Source organism: Lissotriton helveticus, chromosome 12 (genome assembly GCF_964261635.1).
Source record: "Lissotriton helveticus chromosome 12, aLisHel1.1, whole genome shotgun sequence".
Taxonomy (NCBI): domain Eukaryota; kingdom Metazoa; phylum Chordata; class Amphibia; order Caudata; family Salamandridae; genus Lissotriton; species Lissotriton helveticus.
In genome coordinates this window covers 97,423,013-97,443,816 of record NC_136073.1, presented here as the reverse complement: position 1 = coordinate 97,443,816, position 20,804 = coordinate 97,423,013, and the positions used below count along the sequence as shown (strand labels likewise).

Genomic DNA, 20,804 nt, shown 5'->3' with positions numbered 1-20,804 from the left:
ACTGAAATATGGAAACGTAAATGACAAAGAACAAGATAGAGACGTATGATCACTCTATTGTTGAGTTCAACTAATCCACTCTTCAGCAAGGTATATTTTAAAATTCTATGAATAGGGTAAACTTCAAATTAGAGAGGTGTTTTTGAATAAGTGAATCGTCTTCATCTAAATTGTTTGAGTAGAGAAGTCTGTGAACTTATAAAAGAATATGAAAGTGAAAAAGCAATATTCTTTTGAACACCATAAAGAAAAGTCTTTCAAAGGAAAGAGTCAAGGGGGTGCTGTGGCTTAGCTGGTTAAAGCGCCTGTCTAGTAAACAGGAGATCCTGAGTTCAACTCTCAGCAGCGCCTTGCTTTTCTCTTTGTTATATAACAAATCAATTTCATTAGGTCCTATTCTGATACAATTAAAATATAAAAGTCTGATTCATCTTACGGTTGAACAGATCATCTTAAACCTCATAAAAACCAAAGTATTTTCAAGATTATAGAGTGAATACTGTTGTTGCAAAATAAAAAAAGACATATCTATGAGAAAGACGTATATGACATTACTACCTCGATTTGAGCTATATTAATGCCTTCATGAAAAAAAATGTATTCAAGAAATAACATTGGGTTTTATAAGAGTACCTGTTTATTAAAACATATTAATACTTGTTTAGTGATTGAGTATCTTATTGTGTTTAAGATTACAGTACATATAAAGAAGAATTTATAGCAGGGAACAAAATTTCATCATCAGCAGTAGATTATTTATGTATTTTTTGCTATTGACGTTGGTGCTGTGGCTTAGTGGTTAAAGCACCTGTCTCGTAAACAGGAAATCATGAGTTCAAATCTCAGTAGCACCTAACTGTTTTCTCCATGCTTTAGGAATATTTTTCATCAAACAAGTATTGAATACATTTTAAGAATTAAACGTCTGGTTCTATGAACTTTAGAATAAGTTATCATAAAATGAAATAAAATACTTGGTATTGTGAAGATTTTTATAGGAATGCATTGACTGAAATATCGAAAAGTAAATGACAAAGAACAAGATAGAGCCATATGATCACTCTATTGTTGAGTTCAACTAATCCACTCTTCGGCAAGGTATATTTTAAAATTCTATGAATAGGGTAAACTTCAAATTAGAGGGGTGTTTTTGAATAAGTGAAGCGTCTTCATCTAAAGTGTTTGAGTAGAGAAGTCTGTGAACTTATAAAAGAATATGAAAGTGAAAAAGCAATATTCTCTTGAACACCATAAAGAAAAGTCTTTCAAAGTTAAGACTCAAGGGGGTGCTGTGGCTTAGCTGGCTAAAGCGCCTGTCTAGTAAACAGGAGATCCTGAGTTCAACTCTCAGCAGCGCCTTGTTTTTCTCTTTGTTATATAACAAATCAATTTCATTAGGTCCTATTCTGATACAATTAAAATATAAAAGTCTGATTCATCTTACTGTTGAACCGATCATCTTAAACCTCATAAAAACCTAAGTATTTTCAAGATTATAGAGTGAATACTGTTGTTGCAAAATAAAAAAAGACATATCTATGAGAAAGACGTATATGACATTACTACCTCGATTTGAGCTATATTAATGCCTTCATGAAAAAAAATATAATGTATTCAAGAAATAACATTGGGTTTTATAAGAGTACCTGTTTATTAAAACATATTAATACTTGTTTAGTGATTGAGTATCTTTTTGTGTTTAAGATTACAGTACATATAAAGAAGAATTTATAGCAGGGAACAAAATGTCATCATCAGCAGTAGATTATTTATGTATTTCTTGCTATTGACGTTGGTGCTGTGGCTTAGTGGTTAAAGCGCCTGTCTCGTAAACAGGAAATCCTGAGTTCAAATCTCAGTAGCACCTAACTGTTTTCTCCATGCCTTAGGAATATTTTTCATCAAACAAGTATTTAATACATTTTAAGAATTAAACGTCTGGTTCTATGAACTTTAGAATAAGTTATCATAAAATGAAATAAAATACTTGGTATTGTGAAGATTTTTATAGGAATGCATTGACTGAAATATCGAAAAGTAAATGACAAAGAACAAGATAGAGCCGTATGATCACTCTATTATTGAGTTCAACTAATCCACTCTTCGGCAAGGTATATTTTAAAATTCTATGAATAGGGTAAACTTCAAATTAGAGAGGTTTTTTTGAATAAGTGAAGCGTCTTCATCTAAAGTGTTTGAGTAGAGAAGTCTGTGAACTTATAAAAGAATATGAAAGTGAAAAAGCAATATTCTCTTGAACACCATAAAGAAAAGTCTTTCAAAGTTAAGACTCAAGGGGGTGCTGTGGCTTAGCTGGCTAAAGCGCCTGTCTAGTAAACAGGAGATCCTGAGTTCAACTCTCAGCAGCGCCTTGTTTTTCTCTTTGTTATATAACAAATCAATTTCATTAGGTCCTATTCTGATACAATTAAAATATAAAAGTCTGATTCATCTTACTGTTGAACCGATCATCTTAAACCTCATAAAAAGGAAAGTATTTTCAGGATTATAGAGTGAATACTGTTGTTGCAAAATAAAAAAAGACATATCTATGAGAAAGACGTATATGACATTACTACCTCGATTTGAGCTATATTAATTCCTTCATGAAAAAAAACCCATAATGTATTTAAGAAATAACATTGGGTTTTATAAGAGTACCTGTTTATTAAAACATATTAATACTTGTCTAGTGATTGAGTATCTTATTGTGTTTAAGATTACAGTACATATAAAGAAGAATTTATAGCAGGAAACAAAATTTCATCATCAGCAGTACATTATTTATGTATTTTTTGCTATTGACGTTGGTGCTGTGGCTTAGTGGTTAAAGCGCCTGTCTCGTAAACAGGAAATCCTGAGTTCAAATCTCAGTAGCACCTAACTGTTTTCTCCATGCTTTAGGAATATTTTTCATCAAACAAATGTTGAATACAATTTAAGAATAAACGTCTGGTTCTATGAACTTTAGAATAAGTTATCATAAAATGAAATAAAATACTTGGCATTGTGAAGATTTTTATAGGAATGCATTGACTGAAATATCGAAAAGTAAATGACAAAGAACAAGATAGAGCCGTATGATCACTCTATTGTTGAGTTCAACTAATCCACTCTTCGGCAAGGTATATTTTAAAATTCTATGAATAGGGTAAACTTCAAATTAGAGAGGTGTTTTTGAATAAGTGAAGCTTCTTCATCTAAAGTGTTTGAGTAGAGAAGTCTGTGAACTTATAAAAGAATATGAAAGTGAAAAAGCAATATTCTCTTGAACACCATAAAGAAAAGTCTTTCAAAGTAAAGACTCAAGGGGGTGCTGTGGCTTAGCTGGTTAAAGCGCCTGTCTAGTAAACAGGAGATCCTGAGTTCAACTCTCAGCAGCGCCTTGCTTTCCTCTTTGTTATATAACAAATCAATTTCATTAGGTCCTATTCTGATACAATTAAAATATAAAAGTCTGATTCATCTTACTGTTGAACAGATCATCTTAAACCTCATAAAAACCAAAGTATTTTCAAGATTATAGAGTGAATACTGTTGTTACAAAATAAAAAAAGACGTCTATGAGAAAGACGTATATGACATTACTACCTCCATTTGAGCTATATTAATGCCTTCATGAAAAAAAATATAATGTATTCAAGAAATAACATTGGGTTTTATAAGAGTACCTGTTTATTAAAACATATTAATACTTGTTTAGTGATTGAGTATCTTTTTGTGTTTAAGATTACAGTACATATAAAGAGGAATTTATAGCAGGGAACAAAATTTCATCATCAGCAGTAGATTATTTATGTATTTTTTGCTATTGGTGTTGGTGCTGTGGCTTAGTGGTTAAAGCGCCTGTCTCATAAACAGGAAAACCAGAGTTCAAATCTCAGCAACACCTAACTGTTTTCTCCATGCTTTAGGAATATTTTTCATCAAACAAGTATTGAATACATTTTAAGAATTAAACGTCTAGTTCTATGAACTTTAGAATACGTTATCATAAAATGAAATAAAATACTTGGTATTGTGAAGATTTTTATAGGAATGCATTGACTGAAATATCGAAAAGTAAATGACAAAGAACAAGATAGAGCCATATGATCACTCTATTGTTGAGTTCAACTAATCCACTCTTCGGCAAGGTATATTTTAAAATTCTATGAATAGGGTAAACTTCAAATTAGAGAGGTGTTTTTGAATAAGTGAAGCGTCTTCATCTAAAGTGTTTGAGTAGAGAAGTCTGTGAACTTATAAAAGAATATGAAAGTGAAAAAGCAATATTCTCTTGAACACCATAAAGAAAAGTCTTTCAAAGTTAAGACTCAAGGGGGTGCTGTGGCTTAGCTGGCTAAAGCGCCTGTCTAGTAAACAGGAGATCCTGAGTTCAACTCTCAGCAGCGCCTTGTTTTTCTCTTTGTTATATAACAAATCAATTTCATTAGGTCCTATTCTGATACAATTAAAATATAAAAGTCTGATTCATCTTACTGTTGAACCGATCATCTTAAACTTCATAAAAACGAAAGTATTTTCAGGATTATAGAGTGAATACTGTTGTTGCAAAATAAAAAAAGACATATCTATGAGAAAGACGTATATGACATTACTACCTCGATTTGAGCTATATTAATTCCTTCATGAAAATAAAAACATAATGTATTTAAGAAATAACATTGGGTTTTATAAGAGTACCTGTTTATTAAAACATATTAATACTTGTCTAGTGATTGAGTATCTTATTGTGTTTAAGATTACAGTACATATAAAGAAGAATTTATAGCAGGAAACAAAATTTCATCATCAGCAGTAGATTATTTATGTATTTTTTGCTATTGACGTTGGGGCTGTGGCTTAGTGGTTAAAGCGCCTGTCTCGTAAACAGGAAATCCTGAGTTCAAATCTCAGTAGCACCTAACTGTTTTCTCCATGCCTTAGGAATATTTTTCATCAAACAAGTATTTAATACATTTTAAGAATTAAACGTCTGGTTCTATGAACTTTAGAATAAGTTATCATAAAATGAAATAAAATACTTGGTATTGTGAAGATTTTTATAGGAATGCATTGACTGAAATATCGAAAAGTAAATGACAAAGAACAAGATAGAGCCGTATGATCACTCTATTATTGAGTTCAACTAATCCACTCTTCGGCAAGGTATATTTTAAAATTCTATGAATAGGGTAAACTTCAAATTAGAGAGGTTTTTTTGAATAAGTGAAGCGTCTTCATCTAAAGTGTTTGAGTAGAGAAGTCTGTGAACTTATAAAAGAATATGAAAGTGAAAAAGCAATATTCTCTTGAACACCATAAAGAAAAGTCTTTCAAAGTTAAGACTCAAAGGGGTGCTGTGGCTTAGCTGGTTAAAGCGCCTGTCTAGTAAACAGGAGTTCCTGAGTTCAACTCTCAGCAGCGCCTTGCTTTTCTCTTTATTATATAACAAATCAATTTCATTAGGTACTATTCTGATACAATTAAAATATAAACGTCTGATTCATCTTACTATTGAACAGATCATCTTCAACCTCATAAAAGCCAAAGTATTTTCAAGATTATGGAGTAAATACTGGTATTGCAAAATAAAAAAAGACATATCTATGAGAAAGACGTGGATGACATTACTACCTCGATTTGAGCTATATTAATGCCTTCATGAAAAAAAAAATGTAATGTATTCAAGAAATAACATTGGGTTTTATAAGAGTACCTGTTTATTAAAACATATTAATACTTGTTTAGTGATTGAGTATCTTATTGTGTTTAAGATTACAGTACATATAAAGAAGAATTTATAGCAGGAAACAAAATTTCATCATCAGCAGTAGATTATTTATGTATTTTTTGCAATTGACGTTGGTGCTGTGGCTTAGTGGTTAAAGCGCCTGTCTCGTAAACAGGAAATCCTGAGTTCAAATCTCAGTAGCACCTAACTGTTTTCTCCATGCTTTAGGAATATTTTTCATCAAACAAGTATTGAATACATTTTAAGAATTAAACGTCTGGTTCTATGAACTTTAGAATAAGTTATCATAAAATGAAATAAAATACTTGGTATTGTGAAGATTTTTGTAGGAATGCATTGACTGAAATATGGAAACGTAAATGACAAAGAACAAGATAGAGACGTATGATCACTCTATTGTTGAGTTCAACTAATCCACTCTTCAGCAAGGTATATTTTAAAATTCTATGAATAGGGTAAACTTCAAATTAGAGAGGTGTTTTTGAATAAGTGAATCGTCTTCATCTAAAGTGTTTGAGTTGAGAAGTCTGTGAACTTATAAAAGAATATGAAAGTGAAAAAGCAATATTCTTTTGAACACCATAAAGAAAAGTCTTTCAAAGGAAAGAGTCAAGGGGGTGCTGTGGCTTAGCTGGTTAAAGCGCCTGTCTAGTAAACAGGAGATCCTGAGTTCAACTCTCAGCAGCGCCTTGCTTTTCTCTGTTATATAACAAATCAATTTCATTAGGTCCTATTCTGATACAATTAAAATATAAAAGTCTGATTCATCTTACGGTTGAACAGATCATCTTAAACCTCATAAAAACCAAAGTATTTTCAAGATTATAGAGTGAATACTGTTGTTGCAAAATAAAAAAAGACATATCTATGAGAAAGACGTATATGACATTACTACCTCGATTTGAGCTATATTAATGCCTTCATGAAAAAAAATGTATTCAAGAAATAACATTGGGTTTTATAAGAGTACCTGTTTATTAAAACATATTAATACTTGTTTAGTGATTGAGTATCTTATTGTGTTTAAGATTACAGTACATATAAAGAAGAATTTATAGCAGGGAACAAAATTTCATCATCAGCAGTAGATTATTTATGTATTTTTTGCTATTGACGTTGGTGCTGTGGCTTAGTGGTTAAAGCACCTGTCTCGTAAACAGGAAATCATGAGTTCAAATCTCAGTAGCACCTAACTGTTTTCTCCATGCTTTAGGAATATTTTTCATCAAACAAGTATTGAATACATTTTAAGAATTAAACGTCTGGTTCTATGAACTTTAGAATAAGTTATCATAAAATGAAATAAAATACTTGGTATTGTGAAGATTTTTATAGGAATGCATTGACTGAAATATCGAAAAGTAAATGACAAAGAACAAGATAGAGCCATATGATCACTCTATTGTTGAGTTCAACTAATCCACTCTTCGGCAAGGTATATTTTAAAATTCTATGAATAGGGTAAACTTCAAATTAGAGGGGTGTTTTTGAATAAGTGAAGCGTCTTCATCTAAAGTGTTTGAGTAGAGAAGTCTGTGAACTTATAAAAGAATATGAAAGTGAAAAAGCAATATTCTCTTGAACACCATAAAGAAAAGTCTTTCAAAGTTAAGACTCAAAGGGGTGCTGTGGCTTAGCTGGCTAAAGCGCCTGTCTAGTAAACAGGAGATCCTGAGTTCAACTCTCAGCAGCGCCTTGTTTTTCTCTTTGTTATATAACAAATCAATTTCATTAGGTCCTATTCTGATACAATTAAAATATAAAAGTCTGATTCATCTTACTGTTGAACCGATCATCTTAAACCTCATAAAAACCTAAGTATTTTCAAGATTATAGAGTGAATACTGTTGTTGCAAAATAAAAAAAGACATATCTATGAGAAAGACGTATATGACATTACTACCTCGATTTGAGCTATATTAATGCCTTCATGAAAAAAAATATAATGTATTCAAGAAATAACATTGGGTTTTATAAGAGTACCTGTTTATTAAAACATATTAATACTTGTTTAGTGATTGAGTATCTTTTTGTGTTTAAGATTACAGTACATATAAAGAAGAATTTATAGCAGGGAACAAAATGTCATCATCAGCAGTAGATTATTTATGTATTTCTTGCTATTGACGTTGGTGCTGTGGCTTAGTGGTTAAAGCGCCTGTCTCGTAAACAGGAAATCCTGAGTTCAAATCTCAGTAGCACCTAACTGTTTTCTCCATGCCTTAGGAATATTTTTCATCAAACAAGTATTTAATACATTTTAAGAATTAAACGTCTGGTTCTATGAACTTTAGAATAAGTTATCATAAAATGAAATAAAATACTTGGTATTGTGAAGATTTTTATAGGAATGCATTGACTGAAATATCGAAAAGTAAATGACAAAGAACAAGATAGAGCCGTATGATCACTCTATTATTGAGTTCAACTAATCCACTCTTCGGCAAGGTATATTTTAAAATTCTATGAATAGGGTAAACGTCAAATTAGAGAGGTTTTTTTGAATAAGTGAAGCGTCTTCATCTAAAGTGTTTGAGTAGAGAAGTCTGTGAACTTATAAAAGAATATGAAAGTGAAAAAGCAATATTCTCTTGAACACCATAAAGAAAAGTCTTTCAAAGTTAAGACTCAAGGGGGTGCTGTGGCTTAGCTGGCTAAAGCGCCTGTCTAGTAAACAGGAGATCCTGAGTTCAACTCTCAGCAGCGCCTTGTTTTTCTCTTTGTTATATAACAAATCAATTTCATTAGGTCCTATTCTGATACAATTAAAATATAAAAGTCTGATTCATCTTACTGTTGAACCGATCATCTTAAACCTCATAAAAACAAAAGTATTTTCAGGATTATAGAGTGAATACTGTTGTTGCAAAATAAAAAAAGACATATCTATGAGAAAGACGTATATGACATTACTACCTCGATTTGAGCTATATTAATTCCTTCATGAAAAAAAAACCATAATGTATTTAAGAAATAACATTGGGTTTTATAAGAGTACCTGTTTATTAAAACATATTAATACTTGTCTAGTGATTGAGTATCTTATTGTGTTTAAGATTACAGTACATATAAAGAAGAATTTATAGCAGGAAACAAAATTTCATCATCAGCAGTACATTATTTATGTATTTTTTGCTATTGACGTTGGTGCTGTGGCTTAGTGGTTAAAGCGCCTGTCTCGTAAACAGGAAATCCTGAGTTCAAATCTCAGTAGCACCTAACTGTTTTCTCCATGCTTTAGGAATATTTTTCATCAAACAAGTATTGAATACATTTTAAGAATTAAACGTCTGGTTCTATGAACTTTAGAATAAGTTATCATAAAATGAAATAAAATACTTGGTATTGTGAAGATTTTTGTAGGAATGCATTGACTGAAATATGGAAACGTAAATGACAAAGAACAAGATAGAGACGTATGATCACTCTATTGTTGAGTTCAACTAATCCACTCTTCAGCAAGGTATATTTTAAAATTCTATGAATAGGGTAAACTTCAAATTAGAGAGGTGTTTTTGAATAAGTGAAGCGTCTTCATCTAAAGTGTTTGAGTAGAGAAGTCTGTGAACTTATAAAAGAATATGAAAGTGAAAAAGCAATATTCTCTTGAACACCATAAAGAAAAGTCTTTCAAAGGAAAGAGTCAAGGGGGTGCTGTGGCTTAGCTGGTTAAAGCGCCTGTCTAGTAAACAGGAGATCCTGAGTTCAACTCTCAGCAGCGCCTTGCTTTTCTCTTTGTTATATAACAAATCAATTTCATTAGGTCCTATTCTGATACAATTAAAATATAAAAGTCTGATTCATCTTACGGTTGAACAGATCATCTTAAACCTCATAAAAACCAAAGTATTTTCAAGATTATAGAGTGAATACTGTTGTTGCAAAATAAAAAAAGACATATCTATGAGAAAGACGTATATGACATTACTACCTCGATTTGAGCTATATTAATGCCTTCATGAAAAAAAAAAATGTATTCAAGAAATAACATTGGGTTTTATAAGAGTACCTGTTTATTAAAACATATTAATACTTGTTTAGTGATTGAGTATCTTATTGTGTTTAAGATTACAGTACATATAAAGAAGAATTTATAGCAGGGAACAAAATTTCATCATCAGCAGTAGATTATTTACGTATTTGTTGCTATTGATGTTGGTGCTGTGGCTTAGTGGTTAAAGCACCTGTCTCGTAAACAGGAAATCCTGAGTTCAAATCTCAGTAGCACCTAACTGTTTTCTCCATGCTTTAGGAATATTTTTCATCAAACAAGTATTGAATACATTTTAAGAATTAAACGTCTGGTTCTATGAACTTTAGAATAAGTTATCATAAAATGAAATAAAATACTTGGTATTGTGAAGATTTTTATAGGAATGCATTGACTGAAATATCGAAAAGTAAATGACAAAGAACAAGATAGAGCCATATGATCACTCTATTGTTGAGTTCAACTAATCCACTCTTCGGCAAGGTATATTTTAAAATTCTATGAATAGGGTAAACTTCAAATTAGAGAGGTTTTTTTGAATAAGTGAAGCGTCTTCATCTAAAGTGTTTGAGTAGAGAAGTCTGTGAACTTATAAAAGAATATGAAAGTGAAAAAGCAATATTCTCTTGAACACCATAAAGAAAAGTCTTTCAAAGTTAAGACTCAAGGGGGTGCTGTGGCTTAGCTGGCTAAAGCGCCTGTCTAGTAAACAGGAGATCCTGAGTTCAACTCTCAGCAGCGCCTTGTTTTTCTCTTTGTTATATAACAAATCAATTTCATTAGGTCCTATTCTGATACAATTAAAATATAAAAGTCTGATTCATCTTACTGTTGAACCGATCATCTTAAACCTCATAAAAACGAAAGTATTTTCAGGATTATAGAGTGAATACTGTTGTTGCAAAATAAAAAAAGACATATCTATGAGAAAGACGTATATGACATTACTACCTCGATTTGAGCTATATTAATTCCTTCATGAAAAAAAAAACATAATGTATTTAAGAAATAACATATGGTTTTATAAGAGTACCTGTTTATTAAAACATATTAATACTTGTCTTGTGATTGAGTATCTTATTGTGTTTAAGATTACAGTACATATAAAGAAGAATTTATAGCAGGAAACAAAATTTCATCATCAGCAGTAGATTATTTATGTATTTTTTGCTATTGACGTTGGTGCTGTGGCTTAGTGGTTAAAGCGCCTGTCTCGTAAACAGGAAATCCTGAGTTCAAATCTCAGTAGCACCTAACTGTTTTCTCCATGCCTTAGGAATATTTTTCATCAAACAAGTATTTAATACATTTTAAGAATTAAACGTCTGGTTCTATGAACTTTAGAATAAGTTATCATAAAATGAAATAAAATACTTGGTATTGTGAAGATTTTTATAGGAATGCATTGACTGAAATATCGAAAAGTAAATGACAAAGAACAAGATAGAGCCGTATGATCACTCTATTATTGAGTTCAACTAATCCACTCTTCGGCAAGGTATATTTTAAAATTCTATGAATAGGGTAAACTTCAAATTAGAGAGGTTTTTTTTAATAAGTGAAGCGTCTTCATCTAAAGTGTTTGAGTAGAGAAGTCTGTGAACTTATAAAAGAATATGAAAGTGAAAAAGCAATATTCTCTTGAACACCATAAAGAAAAGTCTTTCAAAGTTAAGACTCAAAGGGGTGCTGTGGCTTAGCTGGTTAAAGCGCCTGTCTAGTAAACAGGAGTTCCTGAGTTCAACTCTCAGCAGCGCCTTGCTTTTCTCTTTATTATATAACAAATCAATTTCATTAGGTACTATTCTGATACAATTAAAATATAAACGTCTGATTCATCTTACTGTTGAACAGATCATCTTCAACCTCATAAAAGCCAAAGTATTTTCAAGATTATGGAGTAAATACTGGTATTGCAAAATAAAAAAAGACATATCTATGAGAAAGACGTGGATGACATTACTACCTCGATTTGAGCTATATTAATGCCTTCATGAGAAAAAAAAAATGTAATGTATTCAAGAAATAACATTGGGTTTTATAAGAGTACCTGTTTATTAAAACATATTAATACTTGTTTAGTGATTGAGTATCTTATTGTGTTTAAGATTACAGTACATATAAAGAAGAATTTATAGCAGGAAACAAAATTTCATCATCAGCAGTAGATTATTTATGTATTTTTTGCAATTGACGTTGGTGCTGTGGCTTAGTGGTTAAAGCGCCTGTCTCGTAAACAGGAAATCCTGAGTTCAAATCTCAGTAGCACCTAACTGTTTTCTCCATGCTTTAGGAATATTTTTCATCAAACAAGTATTGAATACATTTTAAGAATTAAACGTCTGGTTCTATGAACTTTAGAATAAGTTATCATAAAATGAAATAAAATACTTGGTATTGTGAAGATTTTTGTAGGAATGCATTGACTGAAATATGGAAACGTAAATGACAAAGAACAAGATAGAGACGTATGATCACTCTATTGTTGAGTTCAACTAATCCACTCTTCAGCAAGGTATATTTTAAAATTCTATGAATAGGGTAAACTTCAAATTAGAGAGGTGTTTTTGAATAAGTGAATCGTCTTCATCTAAAGTGTTTGAGTAGAGAAGTCTGTGAACTTATAAAAGAATATGAAAGTGAAAAAGCAATATTCTCTTGAACACCATAAAGAAAAGTCTTTCAAAGCAAAGAGTCAAGGGGGTGCTGTGGCTTAGCTGGTTAAAGCGCCTGTCTAGTAAACAGGAGATCCTGAGTTCAACTCTCAGCAGCGCCTTGCTTTTCTCTTTGTTATATAACAAATCAATTTCATTAGGTCCTATTCTGATACAATTAAAATATAAAAGTCTGATTCATCTTACGGTTGAACAGATCATCTTAAACCTCATAAAAACCAAAGTATTTTCAAGATTATAGAGTGAATACTGTTGTTGCAAAATAAAATAAGACATATCTATGAGAAAGACGTATATGACATTACTACCTCGATTTGAGCTATATTAATGCCTTCATGAAAAAAAATGTATTCAAGAAATAACATTGGGTTTTATAAGAGTACCTGTTTATTAAAACATATTAATACTTGTTTAGTGATTGAGTATCTTATTGTGTTTAAGATTACAGTACATATAAAGAAGAATTTATAGCAGGGAACAAAATTTCATCATCAGCAGTAGATTATTTATGTATTTTTTGCTATTGACGTTGGTGCTGTGGCTTAGTGGTTAAAGCACCTGTCTCGTAAACAGGAAATCCTGAGTTCAAATCTCAGTAGCACCTAACTGTTTTCTCCATGCTTTAGGAATATTTTTCATCAAACAAGTATTGAATACATTTTAAGAATTAAACGTCTGCTTCTATGAACTTTAGAATAAGTTATCATAAAATGAAATAAAATACTTGGTATTGTGAAGATTTTTATAGGAATGCATTGACTGAAATATCGAAAAGTAAATGACAAAGAACAAGATAGAGCCGTATGATCACTCTATTATTGAGTTCAACTAATCCACTCTTCGGCAAGGTATATTTTAAAATTCTATGAATAGGGTAAACTTCAAATTAGAGAGGTTTTTTTGAATAAGTGAAGCGTCTTCATCTAAAGTGTTTGAGTAGAGAAGTCTGTGAACTTATAAAAGAATATGAAAGTGAAAAAGCAATATTCTCTTGAACACCATAAAGAAAAGTCTTTCAAAGTTAAGACTCAAGGGGGTGCTGTGGCTTAGCTGGCTAAAACGCCTGTCTAGTAAACAGGAGATCCTGAGTTCAACTCTCAGCAGCGCCTTGTTTTTCTCTTTGTTATATAACAAATCAATTTCATTAGGTCCTATTCTGATACAATTAAAATATAAAAGTCTGATTCATCTTACGGTTGAACAGATCATCTTAAACCTCATAAAAACGAAAGTATTTTCAGGATTATAGAGTGAATACTGTTGTTGCAAAATAAAAAAAGACATATCTATGAGAAAGACATATATGACATTACTACCTCGATTTGAGCTATATTAATTCCTTCATGAAAAAAAAACCATAATGTATTTAAGAAATAACATTGGGTTTTATAAGAGTACCTGTTTATTAAAACATATTAATACTTGTCTAGTGATTGAGTATCTTATTGTGTTTAAGATTACAGTACATATAAAGAAGAATTTATAGCAGGAAACAAAATTTCATCATCAGCAGTACATTATTTATGTATTTTTTGCTATTGACGTTGGTGCTGTGGCTTAGTGGTTAAAGCGCCTGTCTCGTAAACAGGAAATCCTGAGTTCAAATCTCAGTAGCACCTAACTGTTTTCTCCATGCTTTAGGAATATTTTTCATCAAACAAATGTTGAATACAATTTAAGAATAAACGTCTGGTTCTATGAACTTTAGAATAAGTTATCATAAAATGAAATAAAATACTTGGCATTGTGAAGATTTTTATAGGAATGCATTGACTGAAATATCGAAAAGTAAATGACAAAGAACAAGATAGAGCCGTATGATCACTCTATTGTTGAGTTCAACTAATCCACTCTTCGGCAAGGTATATTTTAAAATTCTATGAGTAGGGTAAACTTCAAATTAGAGAGGTGTTTTTGAATAAGTGAAGCTTCTTCATCTAAAGTGTTTGAGTAGAGAAGTCTGTGAACTTATAAAAGAATATGAAAGTGAAAAAGCAATATTCTCTTGAACACCATAAAGAAAAGTCTTTCAAAGTAAAGGATCAAGGGGGTGCTGTGGCTTAGCTGGTTAAAGCGCCTGTCTAGTAAACAGGAGATCCTGAGTTCAACTCTCAGCAGCGCCTTGCTTTCCTCTTTGTTATATAACAAATCAATTTCATTAGGTCCTATTCTGATACAATTAAAATATAAAAGTCTGATTCATCTTACTGTTGAACAGATCATCTTAAACCTCATAAAAACCAAAGTATTTTCAAGATTATAGAGTGAATACTGTTGTTACAAAATAAAAAAAGACATATCTATGAGAAAGACGTATATGACATTACTACCTCGATTTGAGCTATATTAATGCCTTCATGAAAAAAAATATAATGTATTCAAGAAATAACATTGGGTTTTATAAGAGTACCTGTTTATTAAAACATATTAATACTTGTTTAGTGATTGAGTATCTTTTTGTGTTTAAGATTACAGTACATATAAAGAAGAATTTATAGCAGGGAACAAAATTTCACCATCAGCAGTAGATTATTTATGTATTTTTTACTATTGACGTTGGTGCTGTGGCTTAGTGGTTAAAGCGCCTGTCTAGTAAACAGGAAATCCTGAGTTCAAATCTCAGTAACACCTAACTGTTTTCTCCATGCTTTAGGAATATTTTTCATCAAACAAGTATTGAATACATTTTAAGAATTAAACGTCTGGTTCTATGAACTTTAGAATAAGTTATCATAAAATGAAATAAAATACTTGGTATTGTGAAGATTTTTGTAGGAATGCATTGACTGAAATATGGAAACGTAAATGACAAAGAACAAGATAGAGACGTATGATCACTCTATTGTTGAGTTCAACTAATCCACTCTTCAGCAAGGTATATTTTAAAATTCTATGAATAGGGTAAACTTCAAATTAGAGAGGTGTTTTTGAATAAGTGAAGCGTCTTCATCTAAAGTGTTTGAGTAGAGAAGTCTGTGAACTTATAAAAGAATATGAAAGTGAAAAAGCAATATTCTCTTGAACACCATAAAGAAAAGTCTTTCAAAGGAAAGAGTCAAGGGGGTGCTGTGGCTTAGCTGGTTAAAGCGCCTGTCTAGTAAACAGGAGATCCTGAGTTCAACTCTCAGCAGCGCCTTGCTTTTCTCTTTGTTATATAACAAATCAATTTCATTAGGTCCTATTCTGATACAATTAAAATATAAAAGTCTGATTCATCTTACGGTTGAACAGATCATCTTAAACCTCATAAAAACCAAAGTATTTTCAAGATTATAGAGTGAATACTGTTGTTGCAAAATAAAAAAAGACATATCTATGAGAAAGACGTATATGACATTACTACCTCGATTTGAGCTATATTAATGCCTTCATGAAAAAAAAAACAATGTATTCAAGAAATAACATTGGGTTTTATAAGAGTACCTGTTTATTAAAACATATTAATACTTGTTTAGTGATTGAGTATCTTATTGTGTTTAAGATTACAGTACATATAAAGAAGAATTTATAGCAGGGAACAAAATTTCATCATCAGCAGTAGATTATTTATGTATTTTTTGCTATTGACGTTGGTGCTGTGGCTTAGTGGTTAAAGCACCTGTCTCGTAAACAGGAAATCCTGAGTTCAAATCTCAGTAGCACCTAACTGTTTTCTCCATGCTTTAGGAATATTTTTCATCAAACAAGTATTGAATACATTTTAAGAATTAAACGTCTGGTTCTATGAACTTTAGAATAAGTTATCATAAAATGAAATAAAATACTTGGTATTGTGAAGATTTTTATAGGAATGCATTGACTGAAATATCGAAAAGTAAATGACAAAGAACAAGATAGAGCCATATGATCACTCTATTGTTGAGTTCAACTAATCCACTCTTCGGCAAGGTATATTTTAAAATTCTATGAATAGGGTAAACTTCAAATTAGAGAGGTGTTTTTGAATAAGTGAAGCGTCTTCATCTAAAGTGTTTGAGTAGAGAAGTCTGTGAACTTATAAAAGAATATGAAAGTGAAAAAGCAATATTCTCTTGAACACCATAAAGAAAAGTCTTTCAAAGTTAAGACTCAAGGGGGTGCTGTGGCTTAGCTGGCTAAAGCGCCTGTCTAGTAAACAGGAGATCCTGAGTTCAACTCTCAGCAGCGCCTTGTTTTTCTCTTTGTTATATAACAAATCAATTTCATTAGGTCCTATTCTGATACAATTAAAATATAAAAGTCTGATTCATCTTACTGTTGAACCGATCATCTTAAACCTCATAAAAACGAAAGTATTTTCAGGATTATAGAGTGAATACTGTTGTTGCAAAATAAAAAAAGACATATCTATGAGAAAGACGTATATGACATTACTACCTCGATTTGAGCTATATTAATTCCTTCATGAAAAAAAAAACATAATGTATTTAAGAAATAACATTGGGTTTTATAAGAGTACCTGTTTATTAAAACATATTAATACTTGTCTAGTGATTGAGTATCTTATTGTGTTTAAGATTACAGTACATATAAAGAAGAATTTATAGCAGGAAACAAAATTTCATCATCAGCAGTACATTATTTATGTATTTTTTGCTATTGACGTTGGTGCTGTGGCTTAGTGGTTAAAGCGCCTGTCTCGTAAACAGGAAATCCTGAGTTCAAATCTCAGTAGCACCTAACTGTTTTCTCCATGCTTTAGGAATATTTTTCATCAAACAAATGTTGAATACAATTTAAGAATAAACGTCTGGTTCTATGAACTTTAGAATAAGTTATCATAAAATGAAATAAAATACTTGGCATTGTGAAGATTTTTATAGGAATGCATTGACTGAAATATCGAAAAGTAAATGACAAAGAACAAGATAGAGCCGTATGATCACTCTATTGTTGAGTTCAACTAATCCACTCTTCGGCAAGGTATATTTTAAAATTCTATGAATAGGGTAAACTTCAAATTAGAGAGGTGTTTTTGAATAAGTGAAGCTTCTTCATCTAAAGTGTTTGAGTAGAGAAGTCTGTGAACTTATAAAAGAATATGAAAGTGAAAAAGCAATATTCTCTTGAACACCATAAAGAAAAGTCTTTCAAAGTAAAGACTCAAGGGGGTGCTGTGGCTTAGCTGGTTAAAGCGCCTGTCTAGTAAACAGGAGATCCTGAGTTCAACTCTCAGCAGCGCCTTGCTTTCCTCTTTGTTATATAACAAATCAATTTCATTAGGTCCTATTCTGATACAATTAAAATATAAAAGTCTGATTCATCTTACTGTTGAACAGATCATCTTAAACCTCATAAAAACCAAAGTATTTTCAAGATTATAGAGTGAATACTGTTGTTACAAAATAAAAAAAGACATATCTATGAGAAAGACGTATATGACATTACTACCTCGATTTGAGCTATATTAATGCCTTCATGAAAAAAAATATAATGTATTCAAGAAATAACATTGGGTTTTATAAGAGTACCTGTTTATTAAAACATATTAATACTTGTTTAGTGATTGAGTATCTTTTTGTGTTTAAGATTACAGTACATATAAAGAAGAATTTATAGCAGGGAACAAAATTTCACCATCAGCAGTAGATTATTTATGTATTTTTTACTATTGACGTTGGTGCTGTGGCTTAGTGGTTAAAGCGCCTGTCTAGTAAAATGGAAATCCTGAGTTCAAATCTCAGTAACACCTAACTGTTTTCTCCATGCTTTAGGAATATTTTTTATCAAACAAGTATTGAATACATTTTAAGAATTAAACGTCTGGTTCTATGAACTTTAGAATAAGTTATCATAAAATGAAATAAAATACTTGGTATTGTGAAGATTTTTGTAGGAATGCATTGACTGAAATATTGAAACGTAAATGACAAAGAACAAGATAGAGACGTATGATCACTCTATTGTTGAGTTCAACTAATCCACTCTTCAGCAAGGTATATTTTAAAATTCTATGAATAGGGTAAACTTCAAATTAGAGAGGTGTTTTTGAATAAGTGAAGCGTCTTCATCTAAAGTGTTTGAGTAGAGAAGTCTGTGAACTTATAAAAGAATATGAAAGTGAAAAAGCAATATTCTCTTGAACACCATAAAGAAAAGTCTTTCAAAGGAAAGAGTCAAGGGGGTGCTGTGGCTTAGCTGGTTAAAGCGCCTGTCTAGTAAACAGGAGATCCTGAGTTCAACTCTCAGCAGCGCCTTGCTTTTCTCTTTGTTATATAACAAATCAATTTCATTAGGTCCTATTCTGATACAATTAAAATATAAAAGTCTGATTCATCTTACTGTTGAACCGATCATCTTAAACCTCATAAAAACGAAAGTATTTTCAGGATTATAGAGTGAATACTGTTGTTGCAAAATAAAAAAAGACATATCTATGAGAAAGACGTATATGACATTACTACCTCGATTTGAGCTATATAAATTCCTTCATGAAAAAAAAAACATAATGTATTTAAGAAATAACATTGGGTTTTATAAGAGTACCTGTTTATTAAAACATATTAATACTTGTCTAGTGATTGAGTATCTTATTGTGTTTAAGATTACAGTACATATAAAGAAGAATTTATAGCAGGAAACAAAATTTCATCATCAGCAGTAGATTATTTTTTTTTTTTTTTGCTATTGACGTTGGTGCTGTGGCTTAGTGGTTAAAGCGCCTGTCTCGTAAACAGGAAATCCTGAGTTCAAATCTCAGTAGCACCTAACTGTTTTCTCCATGCCTTAGGAATATTTTTCATCAAACAAGTATTTAATACATTTTAAGAATTAAACGTCTGGTTCTATGAACTTTAGAATAAGTTATCATAAAATGAAATAAAATACTTGGTATTGTGAAGATTTTTATAGGAATGCATTGACTGAAATATCAAAAAGTAAATGACAAAGAACAAGATAGAGCCGTATGATCACTCTATTATTGAGTTCAACTAATCCACTCTTCGGCAAGGTATATTTTAAAATTCTATGAATAGGGTAAACTTCAAATTAGAGAGGTTTTTTTGAATAAGTGAAGCGTCTTCATCTAAAGTGTTTGAGTAGAGAAGTCTGTGAACTTATAAAAGAATATGAAACTGAAAAAGCCATATTCTCTTGAACACCATAAAGAAAAGTCTTTCAAAGTTAAGACTCAAAGGGGTGCTGTGGCTTAGCTGGTTAAAGCGCCTGTCTAGTAAACAGGAGTTCCTGAGTTCAACTCTCAGCAGCGCCTTGCTTTTCTCTTTATTATATAACAAATCAATTTCATTAGGTACTATTCTGATACAATTAAAATATAAACGTCTGATTCATCTTACTGTTGAACAGATCATCTTCAACCTCATAAAAGCCAAAGTATTTTCAAGATTATGGAGTAAATACTGGTATTGCAAAATAAAAAAAGACATATCTATGAGAAAGACGTGGATGACATTACTACCTCGATTTGAGCTATATTAATGCCTTCATGAAAAAAAAAATGTAATGTATTCAAGAAATAACATTGGGTTTTATAAGAGTACCTGTTTATTAAAACATATTAATACTTGTTTAGTGATTGAGTATCTTATTGTGTTTAAGATTACAGTACATATAAAGAAGAATTTATAGCAGGAAACAAAATTTCATCATCAGCAGTAGATTATTAATGTATTTTTTGCAATTGACGTTGGTGCTGTGGCTTAGTGGTTAAAGCGCCTGTCTCGTAAACAGGAAATCCTGAGTTCAAATCTCAGTAGCACCTAACTGATTTCTCCATGCTTTAGGAATATTTTTCATCAAACAAGTATTGAATACATTTTAAGAATTAAACGTCTGGTTCTATGAACTTTAGAATAAGTTATCATAAAATGAAATAAAATACTTGGTATTGTGAAGATTTTTGTAGGAATGCATTGACTGAAATATGGAAACGTAAATGACAAAGAACAAGATAGAGACGTATGATCACTCTATTGTTGAGTTCAACTAATCCACTCTTCAGCAAGGTATATTTTAAAATTCTATGAATAGGGTAAACTTCAAATTAGAGAGGTGTTTTTGAATAAGTGAATCGTCTTCATCTAAAGTGTTTGAGTAGAGAAGTCTGTGAACTTATAAAAGAATATGAAAGTGAAAAAGCAATATTCTCTTGAACACCATAAAGAAAAGTCTTTCAAAGGAAATAGTCAAGGGCGTGCTGTGGCTTAGCTGGTTAAAGCGCCTGTCTAGTAAACAGGAGATCCTAAGTTCAACTCTCAGCAGCGCCTTGCTTTTCTCTTTGTTATATAACAAATCAATTTCATTAGGTCCTATTCTGATACAATTAAAATATAAAAGTCTGATTCATCTTACGGTTGAACAGATCATCTTAAACCTCATAAAAACCAAAGTATTTTCAAGATTATAGAGTGAATACTGTTGTTGCAAAATAAAAAAAGACATATCTATGAGAAAGACGTTT

The 20,804-nt window shown here is 31.1% G+C and overlaps 39 non-coding genes across 39 annotated transcripts; all 39 read left to right on the top strand.

Moving 5' to 3' along the window:
- Nucleotides 1-277: 277 nt before the first annotated feature.
- On the top strand, nt 278-351 carry TRNAT-AGU (transfer RNA threonine (anticodon AGU)). The gene has a single exon. It is a non-coding gene; the product is annotated as a tRNA-Thr (tRNA).
- A 430-nt stretch (nt 352-781) lies between these two features.
- On the top strand, nt 782-854 carry TRNAT-CGU (transfer RNA threonine (anticodon CGU)). The gene has a single exon. It is a non-coding gene; the product is annotated as a tRNA-Thr (tRNA).
- Nucleotides 855-1,285: 431 nt separating this feature from the next.
- Nucleotides 1,286-1,359, top strand: TRNAT-AGU (transfer RNA threonine (anticodon AGU)). Its single transcript has one exon. It is a non-coding gene; the product is annotated as a tRNA-Thr (tRNA).
- A 435-nt stretch (nt 1,360-1,794) lies between these two features.
- On the top strand, nt 1,795-1,867 carry TRNAT-CGU (transfer RNA threonine (anticodon CGU)). The gene has a single exon. It is a non-coding gene; the product is annotated as a tRNA-Thr (tRNA).
- A 431-nt stretch (nt 1,868-2,298) lies between these two features.
- TRNAT-AGU (transfer RNA threonine (anticodon AGU)) lies at nt 2,299-2,372 on the top strand. The gene has a single exon. It is a non-coding gene; the product is annotated as a tRNA-Thr (tRNA).
- A 437-nt stretch (nt 2,373-2,809) lies between these two features.
- TRNAT-CGU (transfer RNA threonine (anticodon CGU)) lies at nt 2,810-2,882 on the top strand. The gene has a single exon. It is a non-coding gene; the product is annotated as a tRNA-Thr (tRNA).
- A 430-nt stretch (nt 2,883-3,312) lies between these two features.
- On the top strand, nt 3,313-3,386 carry TRNAT-AGU (transfer RNA threonine (anticodon AGU)). Its single transcript has one exon. It is a non-coding gene; the product is annotated as a tRNA-Thr (tRNA).
- A 937-nt stretch (nt 3,387-4,323) lies between these two features.
- Nucleotides 4,324-4,397, top strand: TRNAT-AGU (transfer RNA threonine (anticodon AGU)). The gene has a single exon. It is a non-coding gene; the product is annotated as a tRNA-Thr (tRNA).
- Nucleotides 4,398-4,834: 437 nt separating this feature from the next.
- TRNAT-CGU (transfer RNA threonine (anticodon CGU)) lies at nt 4,835-4,907 on the top strand. Its single transcript has one exon. It is a non-coding gene; the product is annotated as a tRNA-Thr (tRNA).
- Nucleotides 4,908-5,338: 431 nt separating this feature from the next.
- Nucleotides 5,339-5,412, top strand: TRNAT-AGU (transfer RNA threonine (anticodon AGU)). Its single transcript has one exon. It is a non-coding gene; the product is annotated as a tRNA-Thr (tRNA).
- Nucleotides 5,413-5,849: 437 nt separating this feature from the next.
- On the top strand, nt 5,850-5,922 carry TRNAT-CGU (transfer RNA threonine (anticodon CGU)). Its single transcript has one exon. It is a non-coding gene; the product is annotated as a tRNA-Thr (tRNA).
- Nucleotides 5,923-6,353: 431 nt separating this feature from the next.
- TRNAT-AGU (transfer RNA threonine (anticodon AGU)) lies at nt 6,354-6,427 on the top strand. Its single transcript has one exon. It is a non-coding gene; the product is annotated as a tRNA-Thr (tRNA).
- Nucleotides 6,428-6,855: 428 nt separating this feature from the next.
- On the top strand, nt 6,856-6,928 carry TRNAT-CGU (transfer RNA threonine (anticodon CGU)). Its single transcript has one exon. It is a non-coding gene; the product is annotated as a tRNA-Thr (tRNA).
- Nucleotides 6,929-7,359: 431 nt separating this feature from the next.
- Nucleotides 7,360-7,433, top strand: TRNAT-AGU (transfer RNA threonine (anticodon AGU)). The gene has a single exon. It is a non-coding gene; the product is annotated as a tRNA-Thr (tRNA).
- Nucleotides 7,434-7,868: 435 nt separating this feature from the next.
- Nucleotides 7,869-7,941, top strand: TRNAT-CGU (transfer RNA threonine (anticodon CGU)). The gene has a single exon. It is a non-coding gene; the product is annotated as a tRNA-Thr (tRNA).
- Nucleotides 7,942-8,372: 431 nt separating this feature from the next.
- TRNAT-AGU (transfer RNA threonine (anticodon AGU)) lies at nt 8,373-8,446 on the top strand. Its single transcript has one exon. It is a non-coding gene; the product is annotated as a tRNA-Thr (tRNA).
- A 437-nt stretch (nt 8,447-8,883) lies between these two features.
- Nucleotides 8,884-8,956, top strand: TRNAT-CGU (transfer RNA threonine (anticodon CGU)). The gene has a single exon. It is a non-coding gene; the product is annotated as a tRNA-Thr (tRNA).
- A 431-nt stretch (nt 8,957-9,387) lies between these two features.
- On the top strand, nt 9,388-9,461 carry TRNAT-AGU (transfer RNA threonine (anticodon AGU)). Its single transcript has one exon. It is a non-coding gene; the product is annotated as a tRNA-Thr (tRNA).
- A 433-nt stretch (nt 9,462-9,894) lies between these two features.
- TRNAT-CGU (transfer RNA threonine (anticodon CGU)) lies at nt 9,895-9,967 on the top strand. The gene has a single exon. It is a non-coding gene; the product is annotated as a tRNA-Thr (tRNA).
- A 431-nt stretch (nt 9,968-10,398) lies between these two features.
- On the top strand, nt 10,399-10,472 carry TRNAT-AGU (transfer RNA threonine (anticodon AGU)). The gene has a single exon. It is a non-coding gene; the product is annotated as a tRNA-Thr (tRNA).
- A 437-nt stretch (nt 10,473-10,909) lies between these two features.
- TRNAT-CGU (transfer RNA threonine (anticodon CGU)) lies at nt 10,910-10,982 on the top strand. The gene has a single exon. It is a non-coding gene; the product is annotated as a tRNA-Thr (tRNA).
- Nucleotides 10,983-11,413: 431 nt separating this feature from the next.
- On the top strand, nt 11,414-11,487 carry TRNAT-AGU (transfer RNA threonine (anticodon AGU)). Its single transcript has one exon. It is a non-coding gene; the product is annotated as a tRNA-Thr (tRNA).
- A 439-nt stretch (nt 11,488-11,926) lies between these two features.
- Nucleotides 11,927-11,999, top strand: TRNAT-CGU (transfer RNA threonine (anticodon CGU)). Its single transcript has one exon. It is a non-coding gene; the product is annotated as a tRNA-Thr (tRNA).
- Nucleotides 12,000-12,430: 431 nt separating this feature from the next.
- Nucleotides 12,431-12,504, top strand: TRNAT-AGU (transfer RNA threonine (anticodon AGU)). The gene has a single exon. It is a non-coding gene; the product is annotated as a tRNA-Thr (tRNA).
- Nucleotides 12,505-12,934: 430 nt separating this feature from the next.
- On the top strand, nt 12,935-13,007 carry TRNAT-CGU (transfer RNA threonine (anticodon CGU)). The gene has a single exon. It is a non-coding gene; the product is annotated as a tRNA-Thr (tRNA).
- A 431-nt stretch (nt 13,008-13,438) lies between these two features.
- Nucleotides 13,439-13,512, top strand: TRNAT-AGU (transfer RNA threonine (anticodon AGU)). Its single transcript has one exon. It is a non-coding gene; the product is annotated as a tRNA-Thr (tRNA).
- Nucleotides 13,513-13,949: 437 nt separating this feature from the next.
- On the top strand, nt 13,950-14,022 carry TRNAT-CGU (transfer RNA threonine (anticodon CGU)). The gene has a single exon. It is a non-coding gene; the product is annotated as a tRNA-Thr (tRNA).
- Nucleotides 14,023-14,452: 430 nt separating this feature from the next.
- On the top strand, nt 14,453-14,526 carry TRNAT-AGU (transfer RNA threonine (anticodon AGU)). Its single transcript has one exon. It is a non-coding gene; the product is annotated as a tRNA-Thr (tRNA).
- Nucleotides 14,527-14,961: 435 nt separating this feature from the next.
- Nucleotides 14,962-15,034, top strand: TRNAT-AGU (transfer RNA threonine (anticodon AGU)). The gene has a single exon. It is a non-coding gene; the product is annotated as a tRNA-Thr (tRNA).
- A 431-nt stretch (nt 15,035-15,465) lies between these two features.
- TRNAT-AGU (transfer RNA threonine (anticodon AGU)) lies at nt 15,466-15,539 on the top strand. Its single transcript has one exon. It is a non-coding gene; the product is annotated as a tRNA-Thr (tRNA).
- Nucleotides 15,540-15,974: 435 nt separating this feature from the next.
- Nucleotides 15,975-16,047, top strand: TRNAT-CGU (transfer RNA threonine (anticodon CGU)). The gene has a single exon. It is a non-coding gene; the product is annotated as a tRNA-Thr (tRNA).
- Nucleotides 16,048-16,478: 431 nt separating this feature from the next.
- Nucleotides 16,479-16,552, top strand: TRNAT-AGU (transfer RNA threonine (anticodon AGU)). Its single transcript has one exon. It is a non-coding gene; the product is annotated as a tRNA-Thr (tRNA).
- A 437-nt stretch (nt 16,553-16,989) lies between these two features.
- Nucleotides 16,990-17,062, top strand: TRNAT-CGU (transfer RNA threonine (anticodon CGU)). Its single transcript has one exon. It is a non-coding gene; the product is annotated as a tRNA-Thr (tRNA).
- Nucleotides 17,063-17,492: 430 nt separating this feature from the next.
- Nucleotides 17,493-17,566, top strand: TRNAT-AGU (transfer RNA threonine (anticodon AGU)). The gene has a single exon. It is a non-coding gene; the product is annotated as a tRNA-Thr (tRNA).
- A 939-nt stretch (nt 17,567-18,505) lies between these two features.
- Nucleotides 18,506-18,579, top strand: TRNAT-AGU (transfer RNA threonine (anticodon AGU)). The gene has a single exon. It is a non-coding gene; the product is annotated as a tRNA-Thr (tRNA).
- A 438-nt stretch (nt 18,580-19,017) lies between these two features.
- TRNAT-CGU (transfer RNA threonine (anticodon CGU)) lies at nt 19,018-19,090 on the top strand. The gene has a single exon. It is a non-coding gene; the product is annotated as a tRNA-Thr (tRNA).
- Nucleotides 19,091-19,521: 431 nt separating this feature from the next.
- Nucleotides 19,522-19,595, top strand: TRNAT-AGU (transfer RNA threonine (anticodon AGU)). Its single transcript has one exon. It is a non-coding gene; the product is annotated as a tRNA-Thr (tRNA).
- Nucleotides 19,596-20,032: 437 nt separating this feature from the next.
- TRNAT-CGU (transfer RNA threonine (anticodon CGU)) lies at nt 20,033-20,105 on the top strand. The gene has a single exon. It is a non-coding gene; the product is annotated as a tRNA-Thr (tRNA).
- A 429-nt stretch (nt 20,106-20,534) lies between these two features.
- Nucleotides 20,535-20,610, top strand: TRNAT-AGU (transfer RNA threonine (anticodon AGU)). Its single transcript has one exon. It is a non-coding gene; the product is annotated as a tRNA-Thr (tRNA).
- The last annotated feature ends 194 nt before the right edge of the window (nt 20,611-20,804 follow it).